Source organism: Bombus impatiens, unplaced genomic scaffold (assembly GCF_000188095.3).
Source record: "Bombus impatiens unplaced genomic scaffold, BIMP_2.2 scf_0151, whole genome shotgun sequence".
Taxonomy (NCBI): Eukaryota; Metazoa; Arthropoda; class Insecta; order Hymenoptera; family Apidae; genus Bombus; species Bombus impatiens.
Window position 1 is genome coordinate 165,832 of NT_176570.1, and position 26,210 is coordinate 192,041.

Below are 26,210 nucleotides of genomic sequence, written 5' to 3' on the forward strand. Positions count from 1 at the left end.
AATTCGTACAAAATAAGGCATGTTTTTATGAATTATTTCTGACGACACAGTTAAAATCTCTTTATTAAAACCTACCTAACGAACGAACTTTGATTTTTTGATTTCGGACGATCCAGCACTAAGTTATGAGCAATTCTACTTTTTTCCCAGACACGTCCGAATAATTGCTGCCATTGCCGTATTTTTTAATATTTCTCCGTGAAAATTTTATACAATATTCTTCGAATGTCATACTTTGATGTACTATTGGTTTTAATAAAGAGATTTTAACTGTGTCGTCAGAAATAATTCATAAAAACATGCTTTATTTTGTACGAATTAAGCTTACCCCCCAACCCCTTAAGATATTCTTTCCACCCGAAAGAATCGACCCAAAGCCATTGGATTTTCCTTCGTTAGCGACACGAAGGAAAACTGCGAATGTCTAAAAGGTCGATATGACCGAGCAAAATTCTGCAACATTTGCAATTTCCATTGATTCGTCGATTGATCCAGAGATCAATATTCCACGACCAATATTCATAGACCAATATTCCACGACGAACAGAAAAATTTCAACTATCGAAAGTCTGGCCTTCTAAAACATCGATACGAACCTCGGCCAAGAACCGCGAAATTTGAAATCTTTCGAAGAACGTAACCCGTCTGAAACTTGCTGCGTGTTACCACAGAAAATCCGATTCTCGCAAGTTTCACGGTGACCTCAATCACTTATTTGTAACTTTAACGTGATAGTATGTATGTATATATTGCGATTATGGTGGTATCATAATTTTCAAGTGAAATTCAGTAATTTCCAAGTAGGATGACGAGGCACGCGTTTCTCGTTACGTGACTGCATTCACGCGGCTGTTTATCGTAATGGACACGATTCAAGGGGAGCAATGACGGAAAATGATTAATCGGACGCGGTTGTTTAACTATAACGAAAGTTCTCGGTCACGTCTCACGGTGCGACCTCCACCACGGAAATGAGACACAGTTCCCTTCTAACTGTTGGAAACGTGTCTCGATCTTCTCTTTGAATGTCCCCTTTCAGGCTACAAGAACAACGAAACTCGTTATTTTATTATTTTCTCATTGACAAGCTAAACGAAACCAGTATATATTTCAATTATATAGTTATATATTCAATTATATAATTATATTGTCATTTATATATATTTTTTCATCAATATATTAGGTTGTCCAAAAAGCTTTTCTCGTTTTATAAGGAAGCGATAAACAACATTTCTTGTTTTATATTATTTTATCGAATTATGTATGATCTATTTTGTTGTATTTGAAACTTTGAAACTTTCTTTGAAACTTTTCTGGGCAAACTAATATTTTGTATGCATAGCTTTCGCATAAAATTAATTGTTTTAAAGCCAAGTTAGCTTTACATCATAAACGTGAAACCTATAGCATGTATGAAAGACAAAGACAAACATGAACACAAGAACGCCTCTTCGCTTGTCTTTCATACGACGAAATTAAAGTTAAAATATCTGCTAAACTAAGTTTTCCTATATAAATAGATTAATACCTTTTTATGTATTAAAAAACATATGGTTCCATAAAAAAAAAAATAAAGTTGACCATAAAGTCTCTCGTATTACTGCAAACAAATAATTTGCATCGTATGATGTCCCTCTTCGAACCAAAGAACTTTCGTTAAAACATTTTTGTCACAACTTTAATTTCTCGCGAGATGCTCTATCGTTTCCAGTTAAACGAAACACCCTGTATATACACGAATTTTCATTTTTGTATGTATAACTCGATGCATAGTTAACCAGTGGCAACGACGTTTCTTTGCTTATGTGCTATTTGCATAATTTAATTTTAATGTAAGAATTCTAACATCGCATGATTTATAAAAAATTGTAGATAGGAAGATGAATCCTTTTGTTAGATTTTTTGAGTTCTGTGATTTGATTTATATGATAAATAATTCATCTTCCATACGATTCGATACAAGTTTTTAATCCCTCCATGATTCATTACAAATTTGTCAATATTCTACGATTCGTTATAACTTTTCCATCCCACCACGCAATTCATTATATTTACGATTTATTATAAATTGTTCATTCCCCCTATAAATTTATTATACATTTATTATTTCAACGATTTGTTGCAACGAATGTTGCATATCCGCTCTATCGTGTGTTACAAATTTTTAATCACTTTACGATTTATTATACGTTTTTCCATTCTTCCATAATCCCTTGTAAATATTTTTATCCTATAAATTGTTAAAAGCTTGTCATCCCTCCGTGTCATCGCTGATTTCATTCAAATTTTTTATTCTGTCTACGCAAGGATTAAGCAATTTCCATTCATCGCAACCCTCGAACGATTCGAGTCTGCCAAACTACGTCAACTATTTATAATAAAATTTCCACACCATCTACCAATCATTACAGATTTCTCAACCCTCGTATGATTCATAACTTTCAACGATTTACTAGAAATTTCTCAGCCCACTACGAACCGTTGCAAATTTTTCAATCCTCGTACGACTGGTTGCGGATATTTCTACCCTTCAAACGATTCGTTGCGGATTTTTCAATGTTCGAACGACTTGCAGTGAATTTTTCAATGTTCGAACGACTTGCAGTGAATTTTTCAATGTTCGAACGATTTACAGTGAATTTTTCAAACGTCCAACGATTCATCGCAAATTTTCCAACCCTTAAATGACTGACGCCAAAATTTCTGTCGTACCATTTATTATTACAAAGTTTTGAACTTTCATGGATGGATAACTTTATTCTCTTGCTTTTCGGCCTTGAAAATGGGGTTGCCGCGTGATTGTGTGTACAGTCTTCATTAATACGATGCTTTAAATAAAGACTATCACAACACTTGAAAGAATTGTTGAATTTCATTTAGCTAGCTCCTTTCGAGTTTCTACTATTTTCCTCATCCATCCGCTACTCTCTACTCTTCTGGATAATTCCTTTTCTCTTTCAACTTCTCTGCATTCTTCTATGAAGCGTAACATCCTTTCTTCAGCTTATCCACGCAATTTACAGTTTGTCTTTGCTTTTACTGGCAACCTATTGAGTCTCTCCTCGTTAGCGCATCTGAATCTCGTTATCATCATCGTCTGATCCAACTGAATGTTTAAAGCAGCTAAATTTCGTTTCGCATTGTCTAAGATTAGTCCACGTTTATCCAGGCAAAATTCTCTCATTTGCGAAAAATGAAGTTATCATCGCATGAAAAATTTCAAGTAACTGACAATCTTTGTTTGGTAGGACATTACGGTTGGACAGAGGTGAACATATCGTGAGCAAAGAAATAATATTTGGTTTCCTCATCATCTTCTGCTCAACTACATCGGGTCTTCTTCAAACACTCTGTGCTCTTCTTTCCTCCCTTAATTCCCTGTATTTCACGTTACACCTTCCTGTCGCTATCTCGTCACATTGCGACTAAACTGCCCTGCCAATTTGTACAGGACTCCTGCACACGTTGTCCCGACCTCCCTTTATTACGTTTATCCCATTCTTCTCGTAGCGCGGTTTTACATATTTCACAGCGTTTGTTCGAAACTTCTCAACTTCCAAACGCGAGTGAAAATTCCCAAAGCTGGAACGGCTCGTAACAAATTTTTCGTCGTCCGCTTCGTCCGGAAGAAATATGGTTCGAAGTTTGATCCGCGCAGAAGGCATGGAGAAGCGGAAGTGAGCAGTGGTTTAAAGAAACGTGGAAAGAACAGTATAAATACCGAGACAACCCTTCAGACGCAGATATTACTAATGGACCTTTTTATATCGACTCTCTTTCACTGGCTCCAGCCAGTCGCTCAAGGGTGACGTGTCCTTTCTTCCCTTTTTCCTTCGACCTCCGTTCCGCCGTTGCAACCCTGCTGCTATCGGTCGTTATACCGATAAAATTACGAAAAGCCAGCAGCATAGTTAACGAACCGCGGCAAGTCATCGTAGTGTGGCGCGAATTCAAGCGATCCAAGAGCGTGTGTCAATTAAGGTAAAATTATTTTCATGGTTCTTAGCTTAATGGCCAGCTTTTACGGTTCAGGTAAAAGTGGTACACGCAGTTAAAAGCTACAGAATGTGCACGTCAACTGTCGCTCGTATAACTCCTGTGCATTGTTCCTGGTTATTAAGTCAAGGGAATTACTTCTTTGCTCTTTTATCTGAGATTCTTTCGTTAACAGACTTTGTGAATTTCACTTTACTTCGTTGGATATTTCGAAGGTTCGTTTACCATCTCATCGGTAAGCGAAGGTTTCTACGGAAATCTTTCTTACTTCCTGTTGCGTGTAATTTGCCACATTGCGTGCACGACAAGTGTCCACATTTTGCAACGTAACGTAAACAAAAAATAATCCACGTGGATTACACCCAGTGTTCAGTTAAAATACCAGTAGCTTTTTGCATTAATACGCTTGCGTATAGATCCGGCAGAATAAAAGTTGTATAAAATAATAAATCGATGAATACAAACTATAAAATGAAAAAACGCTAAAGGATGTAAAATAAACAAAGCAAATATACCATAAGTAGACCGCAGATTCTCGTGTTTTGTCGTTTATGTTTTATTTATGGGAACGTTTAAAGAATGGGCATTTGCAAGAAATTTAAAAGTGCGAGGTGGAACATTTATTGTAATATTTGGTAGGTGAAATGCATCTTCGTTTAGCTATCGTTTTTTTAACGCGTTTACAAAAACATAATTTTGCATGAATACCACGCGATCTGATTATAAAATAAATTCTGCGCGTAAATACAAAATACGACAAAGAAACTACAGCAAAGAGAGGAAATCGAAGGACATCTATTTTGTGTGCGCGAAGGCATCGACCATAAGAGAACAAAACAGCGATCAAAGACAAACAACGGGTTCAACGACGGATACCGAAACAAAGACTTTGCAACTTCCGCGTCATCCGGTCCGCAAATTCTTTTCTTTTTTTTTTTTTGTTCTCTCGATGTAACGAGGGAAACGATTTTCCTCTACACTAGCTTCTACATATACGTCCGAAGAGAGGAGAAAAAAGAATCGGCGAAGAAGAAGAAGGAAGAAGAAAAAAGAATATCGTCGTGGCACTTAACCACTTCCGGAGCAAACTGCAACGATAATCCAATAAATCGACGTATCCGCGATCAGCGGCCCCGTAGCTACCAGGCAAACACGTTTATCGGTTTTTAAGGAAAGCAAAGAGTCTCGTTCGATGGACGAATGGAAACAAGTTGAAATAAGTTGAAGGATAAGGAACACGCAAGAGGAATTAATAATCCTTCGACCTTACTGTGACCAAGTTTGTTCTACAAAGATTTTTTCACAATTCTACTGCAGCGTGCTTCTACTGGAAAAAGGCTTTAAAACGAACGAGCGTTGTAACGAATGTTTTTTTTTTTTTTACGAGTATTTTGTCATGATGAACACTTTTTACAAATAATATCAGAATCAAGATGTTACGAAGAATACGGAAAAATATCATCGATTTGCTTCGCAATGCTATTGACTTTCTTATTGCATTTATTACGAAAGAGAATTTGTTAATTTTTCTAATTAATTATTAAATCGTCTTCGTTATCGTTGGTGAAATTGATCGGGAATTTCGTTGAAGTATTTAGCGATTGAATATTTCTCAACGCAAAAATATTTCTGTTAAATATTTCGCGACGTAACGTTCGCCGTGAATTGACAAAATATAGTGAGAAAAATATTGCAATAAATATGGAATTCGTGAAAGGGAAGCTCGGTGTCGAGCAACCAAGCTTTCTTCCCACCCCCTCGCGCTCAAGCCCGCCCCTTTATACAGAAGCGGAACATGTATATAAATAAAATAGAATAAAACAGAATAAATAAAGCAATATACACTATGAATGTATAATATCTACATATTATAATACGCATATATTACGCAAAATCTATAGAACAATAGAGCATAAAATAAATACGTTGCTCTTGATGTCAACTTAGAATTGCAAAAGAAACAAAATAAATCAGTGTCTCGAAAATGTGTTTAAATTTGCATAAACTAACTGAACGAGCAAAACTACAATAGATATGAAATTTATCAAAGGGAAATTCGGCGTCGAGCGACGAAGCTTTCTTTCCACCCCTTCGTAATATTTGGAATATAAATAAAAAATGAATAAATAAATGTATACTATGAACGTATAATATATGCATATTATAATGTACATAATAAAATCCATAGAACAAGACGATATAAAATAAACGTATTGTTCGTAACGCTACCCCAGAGTTGCAAGAAATAAATGTCCCCAAAACGTGTCTAAATTTCCGCAAACTAACTGAACGAACAAAATTGCGATAAATATGAAATTCGCGAAAGGGAAGCTGGACGTGTACCAACGTTGCTTTCTTTCCACCCCCTTGCGCTCGGGCTCGCCCATTCGTAACGTAGGCAGGTGCAGTGTATGTAAGTAAAATGGAATAAATAAAGCATTATAAAACAAACATATGTATGGTTCCTAACGTTAACTCCGAACTGTAACAAATAAATCACCGTCACTGGAACGTGTCTGCGGAAATTTCTGCCAACTAATTGAACCAACAAAATCGCAACAAATATGAAACTCGTGAAAGGGAAGCTCGACGTGGATCAACCAAGTTTCCTTCCCATCCTCTCGCGCTCGAACTCTTCACGCTAATATAGACTAATGGAATACGTACGTAAATAAAATGAAGTGAAACGAAACAAACAAAGCGATATATACTACGAATGTATGGCATGCGCATGATGTATATTACGGCACGTACATTATGAAACATTTATACGATAACACGGTATAAAGTAAATATATACGACTCTTAATGCCAACAGGTGTAAGAAGTAAATGTTGCGAAAACGTGTTTCAGTTTCTGCGAACTGAACTAATTGAACGAACAAAATTGCGACAAATATGAAATTGGTCAAAGGCAAGTTCAATGTGTGGGAACATATATATCTATATATTACACGTATAGAGCTTGGTTTGCAACGCAGCAAACTGTTGGAAACTGCCCCCTCACACGAGATAATTTCCAGGCAGGGTCCGGTGAATTCTGCTAAGCATCGCGACGGTTGGCTTGGCTGACTGTCGGGGGTGGAGGCTGGCCGGAAGTCGCTGGGAAAAATGCATCGTGTGCAGACTGGGTCACGCGAGCGCACGTACGTCCCGAATTATTACTGACCTGGAGAGTGGCTGCCTTTACGGGACGCGCTCACGTTCGACCCATTTTCTTCCCAAGCAATATAACACGGTCTGTCGCGAAAATAACCGAGCTTCTTAAGACTAGGAAAACGCCAATAGCGGCATCGTTACGAGATCGTGTAAGGTAAAAACACCGTTCGTTATCGCGTTATCGTGGATTTTGTCATGGCGGTTAAATCACTCGAAGCCAAATTACACGAAACGATTAACATCGGAACAGAGATCGTTAGCGCGTCGGAAAAGACGCGCTTTTGTCGTATGGTGATGCATCGTACGGTTGCCGTAGCAGCTTCTCTCGAAGACGAATTGGTTAAGATGTTGCACCAGCCGCTCTACTCGCCAAATTTAGAACCGCGCAATTGCCTTTTTTTGTCTCCGTGGCTTAAAATAACAACGAAGGGGAGATGTTATGACAGCAGTCGAGACACGCGGAAGTCTGTGGCAAACATCCTCGAAGGAATTCCACGGAAAAACACGCGACCATCGAGGTTGACGCGTCGGTTGCTCGTGAAAATCGTTGCATTTACTTCGAATAAAATAAGACGTTTCTTTCGACAAATTGCCCGTGTTTTGCTATTTTCGAGCATTTCGGTTATTTCTACGACGGATCGTATACAGGGTGTTCCGCAATATGTGACACCTGTTTCAGCAATGGGCGAGGGAAACGTGTTTTCCTATTTGAGATTGTTTCTCAGTTGCAGACATTTCTGCGTGCAATGGAACCTTGTTTATGTGAACTATCTATTATCAAGATTGCCAGTAAGCGTACTTTCGTAATACGTATAAACGCTTAGTCTTGTAACAAGTATGTTGATGCGTGAAATCATTTATTTTTGTTCGAAATGAGCTGTACGTGTTTAAGAAGAAACGCAGTTAAATTCTAATACCGAAACTAGATTAGGAAAAGCATAATTTGTATCAGATTACTGAATTTCAGAGTATTTTATCTTGCATCTTATAATACTCTCAATGGTATGGAAAATAAATTGGATCAATGAATAAAACTAGCTGAGGTTCGAGCAAAAATTAAATAATCTAACACTCGAGCCCAGAACCCTATGATAAGTATAATTAGACACGCGTAACCATGAAGATTATAAAAATTCTACCAATTTACGGCGTTTAACGCGAATAGAAATTAGGACAAAATGGTTAGAACATTCTGAAGGTTTCTAGGCTAAATTAGGGTTAATAATAGGATTATTGAAAATCCTCCCAACTTATGACATTCGACGATAGTACGAATTAAGAAGAAAATAGCTAAAATACTCGGCGAGATCCCAGCGTAAAGTTAGAATTAATAATAGGATTAAAAAACCGCTACGAATTCGTGGCATTCGACGTGAAATAAAAATTAGGATAGAGATTAAATAAGAATTGAGAAACTGGTTTCCGGTTAAACAGCGCATTCGAAGGGAAGAGAAACGGTGTAACAGATACTGGCAGTACAAACTGAGGGCCATTTTACTACACGCGAGAGACAATGAAGATAAGAGCATTGTGTAGAAACGAATGAAAGGAATCCAGAGACACAGAACTATACACCGAACACGCCTTTGCTTAAGTGCACGTATGCGTAATACCAAATAGCTGCAGATCCAACCTAACCCCAGATTATAAAGGTCAATAGAAACGGGTTACCATGTTTTTAATAAATGCAAGAAGTAAGTTCGTAGCAACGAGCGTTTTCTGAATAAATTTGTTTAACTGTGTGTAAGATTCAGCGTAAGGATAAAAATAAACTTAATCAACTGTATGAAATTAAGCTAAGCAGCCTTCAAGGCTAGAAAACGAAGATAAAAGTAAGATAAAAAGGGGGGGGGGATGTAATCCGCTCAGCGATATATATACAGCATATAATTGACAAATTATGGTGATAAACTCTACCGCGATAAAGAACACCTATTTACAGATATGCGTGCAAATCATGGGCTTAAATTACAATATTTTAGGAATAAAAATCGGAACGGTGAGCGCAATTTCCAATCTTGTCGAGCGAACATCACCGTCGACCCGCCTTTATTAACTCATTGCTATTCTAATATCGAAATGCCTGGATCCTGGTTCGAGTCGCATTGCACTGGCGAACGCAATCACCTGCATACGTGGCGTCGAATGCCTTCCAACCCAGAATCGCAGATATCCCGCCATAGGGATACCGCACAATGCGCCATTTCCGCCTCGGTGTGCGCGCGTTTATGCGTCGCATCGCGCTATAACGTGTCACGCGCGCTCCTGAAATTTATGCCGACGATAGCTCATCCAGAATATTTTATATCATCGTTTGTCCCGCCGTAATTATTTCTCTTACTGCTCTTTTATCGGTCGTTAGCTGGCTATCGTTTCTCTTCGAGTAGCAAAGTTGGCCATCCTATTCTTTCCTTTCGACTCGATGGTGATCTACACGATCGATCGATCTTCGGATTTTTTTCTGATTTTCCTGTGTACTGATCGACGTTGTCTCGTAAAGAACAAGAATACATATATATGTAGTAGGTTTTCATCAAATAGATTTTTTAATGAAACTTTTCGTTACTTTCTCTTCTCCTTGGAATTGACGACTCGTGCCTCTCAGAATCTTTTTCTGATTGCCTTGTGGACTGGTCGACGTTGTTTTCGTAAAGAGCACTTTTTCTAGAATACACATATGGTAGGTTTCTATTAAACGAATCTTTCTTACGGAATTTTCAGTTACTTCTCCTTTCCTTGAAATTGGTGATTTGCCGATCTGAGGGTCTTTTGTGACTTTTCTGTGAACTGGTTAATATTGTTCCGTAAAGAATGGTTCTCAGAATTTATAAATATGTATTCTATATAGATATATATACTGAATAGTAAGTCTCTATTAGACAGGTCCTTTTTACGAAATTTTCAGTTACCTTTCTTCTTGGACTCGATGAATTATGCATCCTCTCGTGAAAGAACTTTTACTAGAGTCGAGGGGCAAAAAATTTGGAAAGAACGAATAATACTGCGAATAAAACTGTGATAACATGTCATATTGAACCAACGTAACGTGGAACTTTATAATTCTAAATATATTAATACGTAATACGTAACACGCAATGAATATATAAGAAACAATTAAAAAACTGAAAGAGGAAAAATATATTTATTTATTAAAACGACACTACAACAAACGATATAATAGTAATATTACAAATGAACAACTATCTATTCCCAAGATTCACGATTTCCAACAGAGAATTCTAACCTAAATACCAACCTCGTCGACATAACCTTCAAATTTTACTTCGCTTACGACGTATCTATTCCTGATGCAATGATAGAGCTTAAACAGCTATAATTAACGATAAGCGATCGATAGTCTAGGTTAGAGAAGCTCGTGCTACGTAAATTCTACTAGCCGCTATTAACACAGATAACGTTAAATAAGAATAAGCAAAATCTCTTGTTCGCTCTTTAATCGAGCAAGGCGATCGTATAATCGTGAATTTTCAAATACGCTCGACGATTAGATGACGCACGTATTCGCGACTATTTCATTTTCAATCATCGAGTTTCGATGCACACGCGACCCGATCCAGTGAATTGGAATGCCGTAAAGTTAATCTTACGATTATCATACAATAATAATAATTAACATATGACACGCGTAATTTTCATTCTTTGCCCTTCTCGCTACCGGCTTATTTACTTACTTATCGTCGGGGAATTAATCACGCGACACTAGCGCCGCCAGGCCACAAATCGATATGCGACTTCTAAATATAACGAACGACGTTGCGAAAATAATAATATCCAGATAAGACGTATCGTCGATCCGCTCAATAGAACCTCCAATTGCGGTCCAATTAACGTTCATCGATCACTCGAATCATCGACTTAATTGCACGTTAACCTCTATTTCGTAACGATTACGCGACTCCATCTCTTATCGAAATTCTCTCGTTAATTGTTTACCATTTCGTGAAAGTATGTTCCGCGGTTTCTTTTTCTACGCGGCAGATTAATTTCGTTGCATTATATGGAAAAATGAAAAGGATCGTGATAATTTAGTCTTCGATGAATCTTCCAAGCGCTGCTACGTTATATTATAGGTTAGGATACACAGAATTCTTCGAATGAAAATCCTTCCCCGAATGTTGTTTCTATAAAATTGTACGTATATCTCGTCGAAGCGATATCAATATGATTCAATGTAATTTCGCAACGATTAATTATTACAGTTTCGTTATTCCATATTCGTGATCACAGTCATGAATTTAATGGCGCGTGGTTTCTACGAAACGTCATGTATTTCATCAAAGCAATCTCCACGTGCTTCAATGCGCTTTATGATGAGTTATAAGCTACGCGTTCATACATGTATTTATAAAGCTTCATTGTTCTCGATTAATAGGAGCGATCAATTCTAGAATTCAAAATTTTCAGTCACCGGAACACTGTGTATAGCGACAATCGAGTATCTTTTTTCTCGTTAAGACGACAATTGGATCGAGATATAAAAATTCGAGCATATTTCTAAACGCGATAAAACAAAACGAAACGATCTGCCAACTTGGAAATAGATCTCAACGAGCTACTCCGGGTTGGCAACTAAGTAATTGCGGATTCTGTCATTAAGTGGCATTGACAAAATCCGCAATCACTTAGTTGCCAAGCCAATAAAACTTGACTCGTAGCGATGAAAGAATCTCGAGATCGATGGAATTTTGCTTTTAAATAAACTATATCCCCTCCATTGATTCTTTCTTTTTTTTCGCCCCCCCCCCCCTATTGATCGAATTAAAAAGTGCAATAAAACACACAGGAGGAGAAGGAAGGAAGGAAAGCAATCAACGCGAGGGAAAAACGAACGACGATTTTCCAGCCGAAAGGCCGATTCGCAACGCGGCCTTCCATTCGGCGATGTTGGAATTTAAATCCGTAACAAACCCGGTAACCAGCCAGATATTCGAATAAAAGAGCGTTTCATCGAAATATTCCGCGGCGGATAAACATCCGGCTGGTTTAAGCCGCTGTTTTTAAGCGCGTTTTCGCGTATCGTCGTATCGTCCCGCCAGCCGGCGAGCATCACGCTTTTCCCTACGAAAAAAAAAAAGAAAAAAAAATCATTTTTGGTAGGATGTTTTTCTCGACAGAAATAATCCACCGTAAAACGGCCTCGCGGAATGTTTCTCGCGTTGCGAGTTTCCTCCGTTTTATGCTCGCATTTTTTCTATCGAAGTTGAAGAATAATAAATCGACGAATGAATGCTTTCACTTAGCTGATTTCGTATTTGCAAAATACCTGCGTACGGTATGTCCGTTTGAAACGGCTACACGTGATTATTTCCGTAAGTGTCAGAAACGCGAAAAAAACATTTCTCATGGAGGTTGTTTAACCTCGCGGAGAAAATACAGATATTTCGCTTGATTTTTTGCGTTGTTTAATTAGACAGATTCACATATTTTTATTTATATAATTTCTATATTTATATATTCCTATATTGGAGAAATGTATTTGCAACTCTGACGAGTAAAGAATAATTTTCAATAAAGCAAAGCAATAGAATTTGCTTGATTCTTCGTTCGACGACTACAACATTCTGATAACGTAATTAGAATGGAAATCTGCGAACGTTAGAATTAAAGGAAGATTTGGAGAGGGTAATACAGGTTTTCGAATGGAACAACAGAGAAGCGCACGAAGCCTGGCATCGTCGTTTGACTTTCGACTTCTCAGCTCCCTTCACGGATCGGATTCACGGAGATGAGATTCAGACGAGGGTGTGCCCGGTCGTGAATTTGCATCGAGATTATTCCGGCGTTGGCTCGAGGAGAAGTTCGACTGCGAAGGTACGTTATATATTTCACGCAGAAATGGGACGGACGACGGGAAATAGAGAAAGAGAGATGTATATACGATAACACAGAAAGGTGGAGGGGAGGCATTTGCAAAAAAAAAAAAAAAAAAAAAAAAAAAAGGGGGAGGGAAAAAAAAGGAGAAAAAAAAAGGGGACGAGACGATGTCACATATATTATATGTAAAATAGAATGGCAGAACGAGATGTGCGCGACAGTAAAGGTGAAAATGTTGGGAGAAATGGCGGAGAGTATGCTGGAAGACGAAAAGAAGAAAATTGGTAAATGAGATAAAACGAATGTACGGAGACAACGAAATGAGAATAAACAATTGATAAAATAGCGAAATCGAAGCTCCGAAGAGGGAACACGTCGATGAACAGCTGGATGAAAAAAGGGAGGAAAATTTAGTAAAAAAAAAAAAAGAAAAAAGAAAAAGAGAGAAAGAAGCAAGGAATGGAAAAGTAGAAAAAGGTTTATAGAAATTGAATGATACGTGAAGATCAGGAAACGAGGAAATGCACTGAGCGAATGGGAAATTAAAGGGGATGATTGGAAGAAAATGAAAGAATTTTTTAACAATAGTGAGAAGTATCAAGGGATCGGATTTTTAACTGAAATGAAACACCTAAAAATCCAATCGGAAAAACCAGTAACAAGTAACAGGATACGAAAGAACCCTAACCACAGAGTATTGAACGAAAGCTCGCTAGACTAGACAATTGAAAAATTTTAAAAAGCAATTAACGCAAGAGTTCTCTGGAAATAAAAAGGGGACGAGACGATGTCACATATATTATATGTAAAATAGAATGGCAGAACGAGATGTGCGCGACAGTAAAGGTGAAAATGTTGGGAGAAATGGCGGAGAGTATGCTGGAAGACGAAAAGAAGAAAATTGGTAAATGAGATAAAACGAATGTACGGAGACAACGAAATGAGAATAAACAATTGATAAAATAGCGAAATCGAAGCTCCGAAGAGGGAACACGTCGATGAACAGCTGGATGAAAAAAGGGAGGAAAATTTAGTAAAAAAAAAAAAAGAAAAAAGAAAAAGAGAGAAAGAAGCAAGGAATGGAAAAGTAGAAAAAGGTTTATAGAAATTGAATGATACGTGAAGATCAGGAAACGAGGAAATGCACTGAGCGAATGGGAAATTAAAGGGGATGATTGGAAGAAAATGAAAGAATTTTTTAACAATAGTGAGAAGTATCAAGGGATCGGATTTTTAACTGAAATGAAACACCTAAAAATCCAATCGGAAAAACCAGTAACAAGTAACAGGATACGAAAGAACCCTAACCACAGAGTATTGAACGAAAGCTCGCTAGACTAGACAATTGAAAAATTTTAAAAAGCAATTAACGCAAGAGTTCTCTGAAAAAACCATTTCAAAAGTAAAAAAAGCTGTGAAAAAAAGAAGAAAGTGATAGCATTGAAAAGCGGAGATTTCTCAAACGGGGAACAAAAACCGGATAACCAAACAACTCTAATTTCAAAGTTCCCAATCGATACTCGCCTCGGCAAATAAATGGAGAAGAAGAAAAAAGATAATTAACAGAGGAATTCTGTGGAAAAGTCACGAAGGACAATTTAAAAAACAAGATAAAAGAACCGAGGATAGAAGTGACGGTATTTAAAAAACAGAGGATTTTTCGACTAAGAGCAAAAACAGAATAACAGTGCAACTCCGATCTCAAAGTTTGGCACCAAATCTTACCGCACTGAGAAAACAGAGGAAAATTTTACAAGCTAGTAATTAACTCAAAAAACGGAGAAGAACGATTTAAAGAACAAAAGAAATAAAACAACTGGAAAATGCTATTAAAAGGCCGAAATTGTCCTACGACGAACCGAAACACAATGAGGAAACAACTCCAATGGCAAAGTTTGCGATCAAAACTTGTCACACTAAACGAATAAAGAGGAAGCTACGAGTTAGCGATTAAACCCTATCAAGGCGGACGTGGAATGTGTATTGGAAAATAGACTTTTACATCGCAATGATAAGGTTTCTTCTATTTGTATTTTCGTTATCTTTTATCACAAATTACGATAATACGCGACATACAAATATTCAAAACGAAAAGACAACAGCTCAGGTTTTCAAGCAACCCCAAGACGATGATAAATAAAAATGAAGAGATAAAACAGTTCTTACAATTCTTAGAAGGCACAAGACTTTTCCAACTGATCGGACAATGGTCACAGAAAAATAACGACATTCATTGCGACTGGCGCGTGTTGTAATTATACAAGTGTGCCCATTAATACGATACAAATATCGTACACATTTGCGACTGAACAACAACCTGTTGGTATAACATAATATCGTACAAGTCTATGAAACACAATAGTACCACTGTGGTGGTAAATAAACGTCGGGGTTGCATTCGATTCTAAATAAATAAATTAAAGAAGATGATATGCAATAATTGAAGGGAAGATTATACGATATTGCTGCGCCTCTATGTACAATTTCTTCTGAAAGAAGTTTTCAGCTTAACTATGTGAACATTACGTATAAATGGACGACATTCTTCACATTTATTCGCGTGTTCGTTGTCGTTCTCAAGGCAGAACGTAACATAGACAAAACGCTGACAATTTAACGCAGCAATTGTGTGAAACAGGCACAAGCAACGATTAAACAAAGTTGAATAAAGGCACGGAAGAAGAAAGAGATGCTATTAAAAAAGCGGAATTCTTCGACAAAGAGCAGAAACGGAATAACGAAACTGAGCATCGCGGATGGAAAGCAACGGAGAACGAAAGTAAAAACGAGGGTGAACGAGGGACGAGACTAGCCAGAGAAGGCAAGGAAACATGGGCGAAAAGCCAGGCGGCTTTCCGCGAACGAAAGAGAAAATCCGGAGAACGATAGTATGGTAGAATTGTGTGGGGGGTTGGTTGAGAATGGCGAAGTCGAAAAGCGCTCTTTAATTACGCTCAAGTTCAACGTTTCGTCGTAATTAAATGAGTGGCGCGATAAATGAACGAGCAACGTCCGCCCGTGTTAGCCAACGAAGGCCTTTTGTGAATGGAAAGTAATCGTCGATTCATAACCGGCAGCCCTTTCTCGTTATATTACTGAAACCCACGACCGCGCCATATCGCTGCCATACTCCGCAGGATGAATCGTGTTCGAAATGATTTTGTTGGTTCTGTTTATTACGGTAGAGGCAGGATTTTTCAAACGTTCTTAACGTTTTATTCAAACGTTCGTACCTTTTATGCGAAGTTCGATTCTTCGAAAAAGGTTTTATCCGAACGTTCGATCACGCGAATATGTCTTTTGTTTGAACTTCGATCGTCAGAACAGCTTTCAACCGAACGTTCGATTATGCGAATACAAAGGGACTTTTCTGATAAGACTTTGCAATTTCGTCGATATATTCGACTTTTTTTCAAACTTCGATATACTGAAGAAGGCTATTTAAAAAGGTAAAACGTTACTTTAAGAATTGTTGCAATCGATTGTAAGTATTATTTATTGAACAAATTAAACTAAATTTATAGCCTAGGGCTGACTATAATAAACGCGCACCAAGTGACAGAAAGTAAGCGGCAAATAATTAAAGAAGAAGTTTGATTTTATGTTTATTGGTGATAAATTGAAATAAGAAAAAACAAAGAATAAAATTAAAAAATGGAACTCGGTAGTCGTTTGGCTCGCTATGAGCATTTAGTTCGTTGTCCGCGGTCGGTAGTTTTCCGAGAACGAGTTTTGAAATTGAACATGAGTTTTAGGTTAGGTTTACGTTTCATTGAAATTTGAAATTAAAAGTACCTAGAACTGTTTACAACACTTTTTCTTACGAATATTTTACCTTTTCAAACATCGATAGTAACACTTGTTTGCACACTAAATGAAAAGGGCAAAATTCAACGTGAGTTTTAGGTTAGGTCTAGCTTCAGTTTTGATATGCAATTAAAGGTACTTACAGTTGTTTGCCACACCTTTCACAATGATATTTTATCTTTTCAAACATCGATGATGGGACATTCGCTTGTGCACTGAACGAATTTCTTAATAAAAACGACGAAATTCAATGTGAATTTTAGGTTAGGTTCGGATTCAATTTTAATTTCAAATTAAACCTACTTACAATTTAATTTAAGATTACATTTTATCTCTTTACATAGTCCTAAAAAACTATTGTAAAACGTTATCCTTTGTAATATTAAAACCTACCAATGTCGTTTTTGGCACGGACTCTCCGCTCAACTTAATATACCTAACCAAAGATCCTCCTCTTAGAATAGCAAATTGGTCGGTGAATTTCCGTAATACCAATTTCTCATAATCTTGAAACTCGAAAAATATGCAAAGGATCGTTCTTATCAGGTAACAACACACTATGTCTAAGTCCCCTGATTCGTAACTAAGCATTGAATATCGAAGTTATGGCATGTTTTAAAGATCCTTGAGAGACGTCGATTGAAAATCTTAGCTGTACAGTATAGTCGTGTTATGCGTGCACCTGTATAGTTACATTAGTTACGTCCATACCATGTATATCTAGAACACTGTATACAGAAGTGCATTAATTCCAGCTAGGAACGAGGGCGAACCACGAGACGTTGGAATCGAAGCGGCTTTAATATATCGATCGATCGATCCTCCGGCCAGGAATTCCTCTGGAATCCGCCTGGGACGATCTTTAATTGACCTGGACGATATTTCGCGAGAATGTCTCGCGCGATTCTAATTAATGCTCTGCTCGTAGCCACGGGATGAGGTTCTTGCGGTCTGCGGTCGGTCTTCGAGGTTTTCGGAGAATAACGATGGCTGCGACAGCAACCCTCTCTTATGCTTCAGCTAGATTACGAATAATGTGAATATCGTTCGTTCCTTTCTTTTTTTTTCTCTCCGTCCAAGTCTGACAATTGCAGAATGGAAATAAACGACACTCTAAATGCCAAAAGTAAAGTTTTCCGAGGAACAGGGTTTTGCTTGGCAAAGTGTTATTCATTGACAAAATAGAACACCACTTATTTGTTATACTGCTTTATACTACTTTACAATATTTTTATTTCAACGTTTCAAGGACCTGTCGATTGACTACAAGAGAGAGTTTTATATTTTAAGAAAGTATGTTAGCCCATCGTGTGGTTTCCTCAGAAAACCTGTGCCATGGATTTTTCCATTTATCGTATAAATATTAAAGAAGCAGATTTATCCGCGCACGTGTTCAAACACGAGGCGCGAGTTAATTTAGCAAAGAAATCTTGTAACAATCTTGAAATGCTCAAAGTCGTATGAATTCCGTGATGATACCCCGTCCATATTTAATGACACCAGTCTTCGCACGAGCAACCTTCTTAAGGAAAATTTTTCTTAAGAAGAATGTCTTTTTTTAAATAGTACGCAACCTTTTCTACTCCCTACTACTCGTCCATTTGTTTCATAAATCTAGCTGAATAAATGAACAGACAAATTTGCCCAAGTAAGGACATTCGGTAAATTGGTTCATTGGCGGAGATTCGCATAACGCGTAGACATTTATCCCAATAGAAACACGTCAGCTTGAATCGCGTTAGTGCAATTATGTTAATTATACATCGTGGAATTTGTAGTGATTTAATTGAACGCGTAGTCAGGGAAGAAGGTCAGTCGAGTGCTTTTCCGCGATCTCCTAGATTGATCAGACGTGTAAGCTTTGTATTCGCCTGGATATTATTATTACATCTGTGTTTCGTGCCTTCGTTGTCGTCGAGCAGTCTTTGAACATGGCGAAGCAAGTATCGAGCATTGTGTTCTGGTCTTTTGGCCTGGCTTCTAGCGTCGCTTTGACTCTCATCTCTGGAGACTTGTTTGCACCAGAATCACCGCAGCGATACAAAAATTGTATACAGCTCTTACAGAACTACCAGAATGACAGGAATTTTACCTACAGATTTTTACAGAACTGGCGGAGCAAATGAAAAATTTTGGAAATTCTTTCAGCATTCGAATGTCTCTTTTCAAACTACAGTTTCCTGCATTCACTATTATTCACGTAATTCATTATTCACGCAATTAAAATTCTACTAAAAAAAAAAAGACGCGAATAAAAAAACCTAAAATATATCGCTTCGTCAATCATTTGTCTTATTCTCATCGATCGCTAGACGTTTCAATTCAGCAGAGGCTACTAAATGGAAGAAGATCCAAGAGGAAGAGTCCAAACGTAAGTGGCCAAACTTCCTGTTCGTTGCTCACTCGTTGGTTAATTAATTGATAACATCTCGCGGCTCACCGAGGAATCTGGGTCAGGTCTATCCCGAGGGACGTTAGAACGCTCTCCATCTCAGCGACAACAGGCCGATTTCCGTTTGCAATATCGATCCGCGTGCTACTTTTAGGACACCAACAAACTTTCCAACTTCGACTCGACTGCGATGCAACGCGTGTGCAACGTGGAACCGTGGAAATGATCCGATGGCACCGTTAAGGGTTGCTGTTCGCGTGTCTCGGGGTAGTTTTGATTCGGTGCGTTCAATTTGCTCGCGCGATATAACGAAAATTCGCGATGAAGTTCAGCTTTGTAGAGAAAATTCACAGACTTCAGATGAAGTAGGCATATTAGCAAAAAATCAGAAGAAAGTTCAGTGTTTCAGGCGTTTACGTTGATACGCTGGCCATTCGCGATTTTGATAATCGTTTGAAATAATTTTGCAAAAAGGAAGAAGTTCGTACAAGTTTTGGAAAAATCAGAAACTCCGTAAACACGCGACGACATCGTTTAAGGTTCAAGTTCGTTGCGTGTTTGGGATGGAACGCGTGATTATTATTTTTCTAGAGAAGATACGAAATCTGTATAAGAGATTTTGAAATGGAAAATTCGTAATTTCATTTGGAAATGAATCATTTGATAAAATGCTGACACGTGTTGTTTGCTCAGCGAAATTCCATATTAATATTGTATTTTCTTGTCAAGTGATACGCCCTATGGAATGATTCAAACGATGGCAAAATTTTCGCTTCTACGTATCGTCAAAGAGAAATTTCAGTTTCTCATTTTAGTTTCCATTTATTATATAAAGTACATTTGCAACAGTACATCGTATCGCATGAGATATTTCTTTTATTTGTAATGTAAAGAATTTCTCTTTCTTTCTTTTTTCTTTTTTTTTTTTGTTGTGTCCTCTGTTGGACCGTACTGAGTTTCATTTTCACAATCAATCGAGCGAAAAATGAACATCAATCCGTAAAAGTATTTTTACGAAACGAAACTGGAGCGCAGGGTAAACCGAAAAACCAATTAAATTCGGTATCCCTTGGTATTTTTTAACGTCCGCGGAAAATACGCGATTTCGATCATTGATTCTCTTCCGCTTGTGCAGCCACGTTAATTAATTGATAATATCTTGCGGATTAACTATACCAAGTACGCCGAAATAATTCGCTGCTCGAAATAACTCGATACCACGAAACGTGATTTCATTGAACGTCTATCGGCGATCGCCGATTCCATACGTTCTTTAAATAAACAATCCACGTATAACGTTCTAAAATCGTAACCAATTTTTTGATCATGTTAATACAAGCTGCGCTATAAAAAGTAATTTAGGGAGGATCCACTGTAACCTATCAAGAAAATTGCCTCTATAAATAGTGGTCGGTAGAAGTCATGAACATGGAGAGAAGATTGCAGATATATCAGCAAAGGCAGCAACATTTACAACAGCATGGCATCGAAAATAATATTTGTGTGTAGCATATGCATGCGACGACAAAGGTAGTTATGACAGAAAACACGATGCTGGCGCAGTTTGAGAGTATTAGGTTGTCCGAAAAGCGTCTTTCTTTTACAGACACGTCTTTTACGACGATGCATCTTTAAACCTAATCTGTCGAACATTGTGATCTTCATTTTGATAGAAGAAAATGGATCGTACGTAATTTGATAAAATGTTGTGCATTGTTTTCTTGTAAAAGGAAAGAAACTTTTCGGACGACCTAATATTTCGATTTGCCAACGACTAAAACAATATTTTTAGGCTTCTATATAAAAATATATTACTGTGAAAAAAAAATGATTGATTTTCGAACCTGTCCTAACAATTTTTTAAATACTTCAGATTATCATAATTGTATATTGATTAAAAAAAAGTTTAATCTATGAAGAACAAAACGCTATAACCACTTGGCAATGAAAAGATGGAACTAATTTCTTCATGACGTAATTAAAAAATTAAATTTCTCGGTCTACAAAGAAAATTCTTCAACTGTTTAGGAATTAAATTAAATGAAAGCTGTAACTGTGAAAAACTTCTCTTTGTACTATTACGCGCAACATGAAACAAGATCAGCCTCGAATATCGTAAAGCAGAAATATTAAAAAATGGCACCTGACAAACGCGACTGCCAACAACTTTAAAAAGAATAAACGTTGAAGAAAGATCATCCGGTGTAAGTGACTGTCAAGAAAAAACTTTCGTCGTAACTAGTGCTCGATAAATAAAAGTTATTGATGTAAAACAAAGAAAACCAGCGCCAAATACTAAGACACAAATATCGAAAGACGCGCCAGCTGACGAGCAAATTCTTGCACATAAAACCGTTAAAGAAGAGCTTCTTCAAGAACTCTAAAAAGAATAAACATTTTAAAGAAAGCAATCCATCTACTATGCTTCCACGGAGCAAACTTTCTCTACAGCTAGTTCTCGATAAAGATCGCCGATATGAAACAAACAAAATCATCCCCAAATACTAATATTAAAAGATACCATCTGACGAGTCGACTCTTGCATATAAAATCACTGAAAGAAACGCAAACTTTCCCAAGAACCGTAAAAAGAACACAGATATTAAGAAGAATCTTTCTACTCTACCCTCTCCAGGAAGCTACAGAAAATGGATAAAAAGTTGCTACGAGAATGCTACGCAGAATAAATGAGAAAAAGAATTCGTATGAAGAAAAATTCTGCAACAATTCCACGGACCATTCAGCGTAATAAACCAAGTTGACCATTCGACCGAAGCCAGCCAACAAACAGCTCTGTTAGTCTTCCGCCCTCTCGCGATCTTCCATTTCTCTTCAGCTCGTTCAACTCTTTTCCCTTCTTCGTACTGGCATATACGTTTCTGCGGCAGTCGTAAAGTCGTTGTAGCCAAGTGGTTGACAACAGTTTACCGGCCGGGATCGTAAACGTTTCCATCGACGAGGGAGGAAAAGGCGGAAGTGGTGGCCGCGTTGCAGCCCCGTTGCATTCGATATCTCGAGACAGCAGCCACGCAACGCGATTATCCTTCCTCTTACGAGAAAAGGAACGTCGTCGTAGCGTGCTGTTCGGTCCCTGAGAGACCGGAAACGCGGCAAACTCGCGTCTTCTCGTCTCTTCTGTTCCGGTTTAACCGTGGAAATAGCTTCTACGAGCAATCTTCTATATTCCATGGCTTTTCCGCCAAGTTCGTCGTTATACGCTGGATGCGGACGACCGGCGTTTTACCGTACAACGTCGTTGCGACGCTGTTGGAGCAACAGACAAACCAAGTTCTTCTGTTGCACAAAGGAAAGGGGATACGGATTCTTGCAATCCGCTGCGGTGGTTCGCCGCAAATCGCTCGTCTGCGTCGCGGGCAAATTGGCGTTTATCGCGGATACTGTGATCGACGTATGAACACACGGATTAGCGGCGAAATTATACCGCTACTTGCTAATGATTCCCATGATTTGACTGTCATAGAGTTATCTGTACGATGTTTAGCATCATCTTGCCATAAAATCGGCTGCACCGCGGTTATTAACCCTTTGCGCTGGGAATTTTATTTCAATTTCGTTAGCAGCAGCTCTCAACGCTTCCAAGTGTTTTATTTGAAATTTAACTAAAAAAGAAGACAATTGAAATAAATAAAGGAAGAAAGAAATTCGCTTAAATACCAGTTTCATTCACACTATTGTTATATTTTGTCATTTTTAAGTGTATGATATATCTTGAAACAATGTCCAGGATGCAATCCTGCTCTTCTTTCGTACGAAAAGATGGGACTGAAAGAATGTGGACTGGGACTCGACGAAGGAGCTCCTCAGATAAAAGCTGATGTCCAGTCACACTCGACATAGCAGTGCAGAGGGTTGAACATTTATTATGGAAATAATTGTTCGTATTCGTCGTTACTAGCTTTATTTGCAGCTTGGATAGGTGCTAAAATAAAAAGTACAACGGAAGGGAGAGCAACAGAGATCAGACGCAGCGTGGCTGCTCGGTAGCTGTATCAGCTTGATGGTCTATTTCGTATAAATCTACGGTCAGGTGTCCGCGAAACGTAGCTTCGTAGAAGCTTAAACGTGGTTTATTGGACGCGACGATACGTCTACGCCGGTGTTCAGTCTACGAAATGTACACAAGCATACATTTGGTCTCGTTATTAAAACGAAGAGCGACGAGAAAGACACTTTCACCGCCACGTCACTACACATATTCGTTTATGGCTGCAACGTACGGCTCGCTACCGACGTTGTTAGCGCCAGTCGTCGCGACGAAAACGCTCCGTTGTTGTTTCGTCGACAGGTGCACAGGTGCGCGTTACTTTACAGTGACCGCTACATGGGAGCGTACTGTTAGCAGCAACGCACCTAATGCGCGTCCCTGAAGCGACGCTTCGCGGACAGCGGCTCTCTATGAGGTTGATTTATCTTTTGCTGCCTTGTCGTCACTTGCTTTGGCGTTCATCGAGCTGTGTATAATCGCGGCCAAACAACGAACGATCAAATCGAAGAAAAGAATTTCGTAAGACAATCGAGAGATTTTTCTATTTTCTCTTTCTTTCGATGAATTTCTCGTCAAACAGAGGCTATTTATTTATTTATTTGTTGATCCAATTAACGAACCGGAGTCCCGTCGGTACAAAACAGACGTGGAAAAAGTAGAGAATTAATCGAAAACAAGATACGGATATAAAAGTAGAGGCAGAGAAGCGGGCACAGTTTACTGGAAGAGCAGCAGAGTCAGTTTTATAATCGCTCGTCCGCGTTTATCGATTTACCCAGAGAAGATATCAACTCTGGTCGGCGATATTATTCGCGTAGTTGCATGTTCCAATGAATCGATGATAAGTCGTAGTGGATGAATCCGAGGTGTTAAAAAATCCGACACGGTAAGCAGGAGCGTTGCGTAAAGAACGTGTTTGTACATTGAAACTAATCAGCTGAAGTAGCTGGCTCCGGACAACTATTAAGTTATTTATAATTTTGACAAGCAATGAAATGTCAGCTAGCTTTCTCCGGTGCTCGAGTGTTGGAATGTCGAGTCTATGGAGCGCAGCGTCGTAACTGCGAATATGCCAGCCTATGGAACGTGATACGAAACGCAGGAATTTACGTTGCGATCTTTCAACAGCCTGAACGTATTTAGCGTAACGCGACGACTATATCGCTGCTTCACGTTTATAGCGACATAACTGAAAACAGTGTACACTTTAGAGCAGAGGCTTTGTGAAATTTACGAAGAAATCTTCGCGACTCGTTTCGACATCGTAAGGCTGACATAACGCCAGATATGCCACTGTTCGCGAAAGCACTGTAACCTTCCACTTGCCGCGTCGCGAAACGACCGAACATGAGCCAGCAAAATTTCTTGCAAAACTATGGCCACCTCGATAGCGGCGAAAGTATAATAATTTCACACTCCCAGACAAAATCGATGGTATTATAAATAGATAGTTTTGTGTGATAAAACAATGGAAACATAACGTTGATCTTTTATTCGATAGAAGAAATTTTGAGACTTCGTCGTGTCTCTGTGAACGACAGGCAGCGATATGACTGGAAGAAGCAAATTTCGTCCTCTGATCAATCTTTGTCGTTAAAAGTGTTGCAATCTATAAGAGGCAATTTAGAATAGAAACGCAGCTAGTTAAGCAACAGCAAAGCGGAAGGAATTCGTCGTTTCCAAGCGTCTTTTGTGACGCTTCGTTTGCTCGCGAGTAAGTGCGCTACGTTATTTCTTAATTATTTATTATTATCTCTTAATGTACTATTATTCTTAACATTCGTTTTCTTAAATATTACTTTTTAACATACGAAGTGGTAATTCGACATTTAGACTACCTAAAGTATAAAGCAAGCGATCTAAAGTATCTAAGTAATCCCGTCATTTATTTTTCACTGTGTGTAGTATATTGTTTCCATTTTCATATCTCAAAGTGCCACTGTGCCACTGATCCATTACAACTGGCAATTGCGTAGAAAGATGGCTTTGTGCGTAAATTTCGTCACAGATGGCCGGAGACGAAATTAGAAACGTGTTCTTCAGGAGGAAATTCGAAATAGAAATTGGAAACAGAATCATCGAGACGAAAATGTGGTCTGCTTCGTACGTGGCAATCGATTTTCGAACGATCCGAGGGGAAGAAAGTGGGTTAGATGCACCGCATGCTTCAGACGGTGAAACGAGCTGTGCACATCCACATCGCGAATTAAAAAATTTGCATGTGACTTTTGTATACATTCGTCATTTTTCCTATCTACACATAGTTCTATATATATTATGCAATAATCGAAATATGTAGAACTATATACAGGGTGGTTAGTAACTGGTGATACAAGCGGAAAAAAGAAGTCGGAAATATAGAATAAAAATTTTTCGTTCGAGGCCTTATTTTCGAGAAAATCGAAATCGTAGATCGTCGTCTCGATGGAAAAATTAAAAAAACAAATTTTATTCTATATTTTCGACTTCTTTTTTCGCGTAGAATCACCCCCTTTCAGCTTGTACCACCAGTTACCAACTACCCTGTATACGAGACAAATAATAGATCAAATAAGACAAAATAATAGACAGTTTAACAACAGAACATATTTAAAGCACATCGAGGCGAACGATATAATCATTTGCTCGCTAAAAACTAAAGGGGACGAAATTAGCAGCACTTCTTTCAACAACCGAAAAACGTGTCTCTTCGCATACATATTTTTTACTCTGTTTGTATGGACCTTGGCAAAACATCGATTACACCTGTTCGTTACTAAGCTTCCAAGGTAACCGTACAAATTTCGTGGAATAAAAAATCCATTTACTCTTGGATAAATGCCAAGGAAGCATTCGTGGGACGAAATTTAGCTACCTCATCCTACGGAAGGTCTAGCAACCAGACAACTGTACTGAGAGTTTCCAGTGTCACAGGATTTTTGAATTTCTTGCAAAAGTCTAAAGATAAAATCAAGTGACCTGTTTGTAGCATTGACGATAGTTCGTAATATGCGCTGCGGCGAGCTTTATAGAGTCG

At 38.2% G+C, this 26,210-nt stretch overlaps 1 protein-coding gene and 1 long non-coding RNA gene across 2 annotated transcripts in view; both read right to left on the minus strand.

Annotated features, from left to right (window-relative positions):
- LOC100744244 (syndecan) overlaps nt 1–26,210 on the minus strand; it is a 236,411-nt gene that overhangs the window by 160,899 nt on the left and 49,302 nt on the right. The window lies entirely within an intron of this gene.
- Nucleotides 9,023–9,616, minus strand: LOC117151342. Its single transcript, XR_004461187.1, has 2 exons — nt 9,496–9,616; nt 9,023–9,419 (listed from the first exon to the last, which is right to left on the minus strand). It is a non-coding gene; the product is annotated as an uncharacterized LOC117151342 (long non-coding RNA).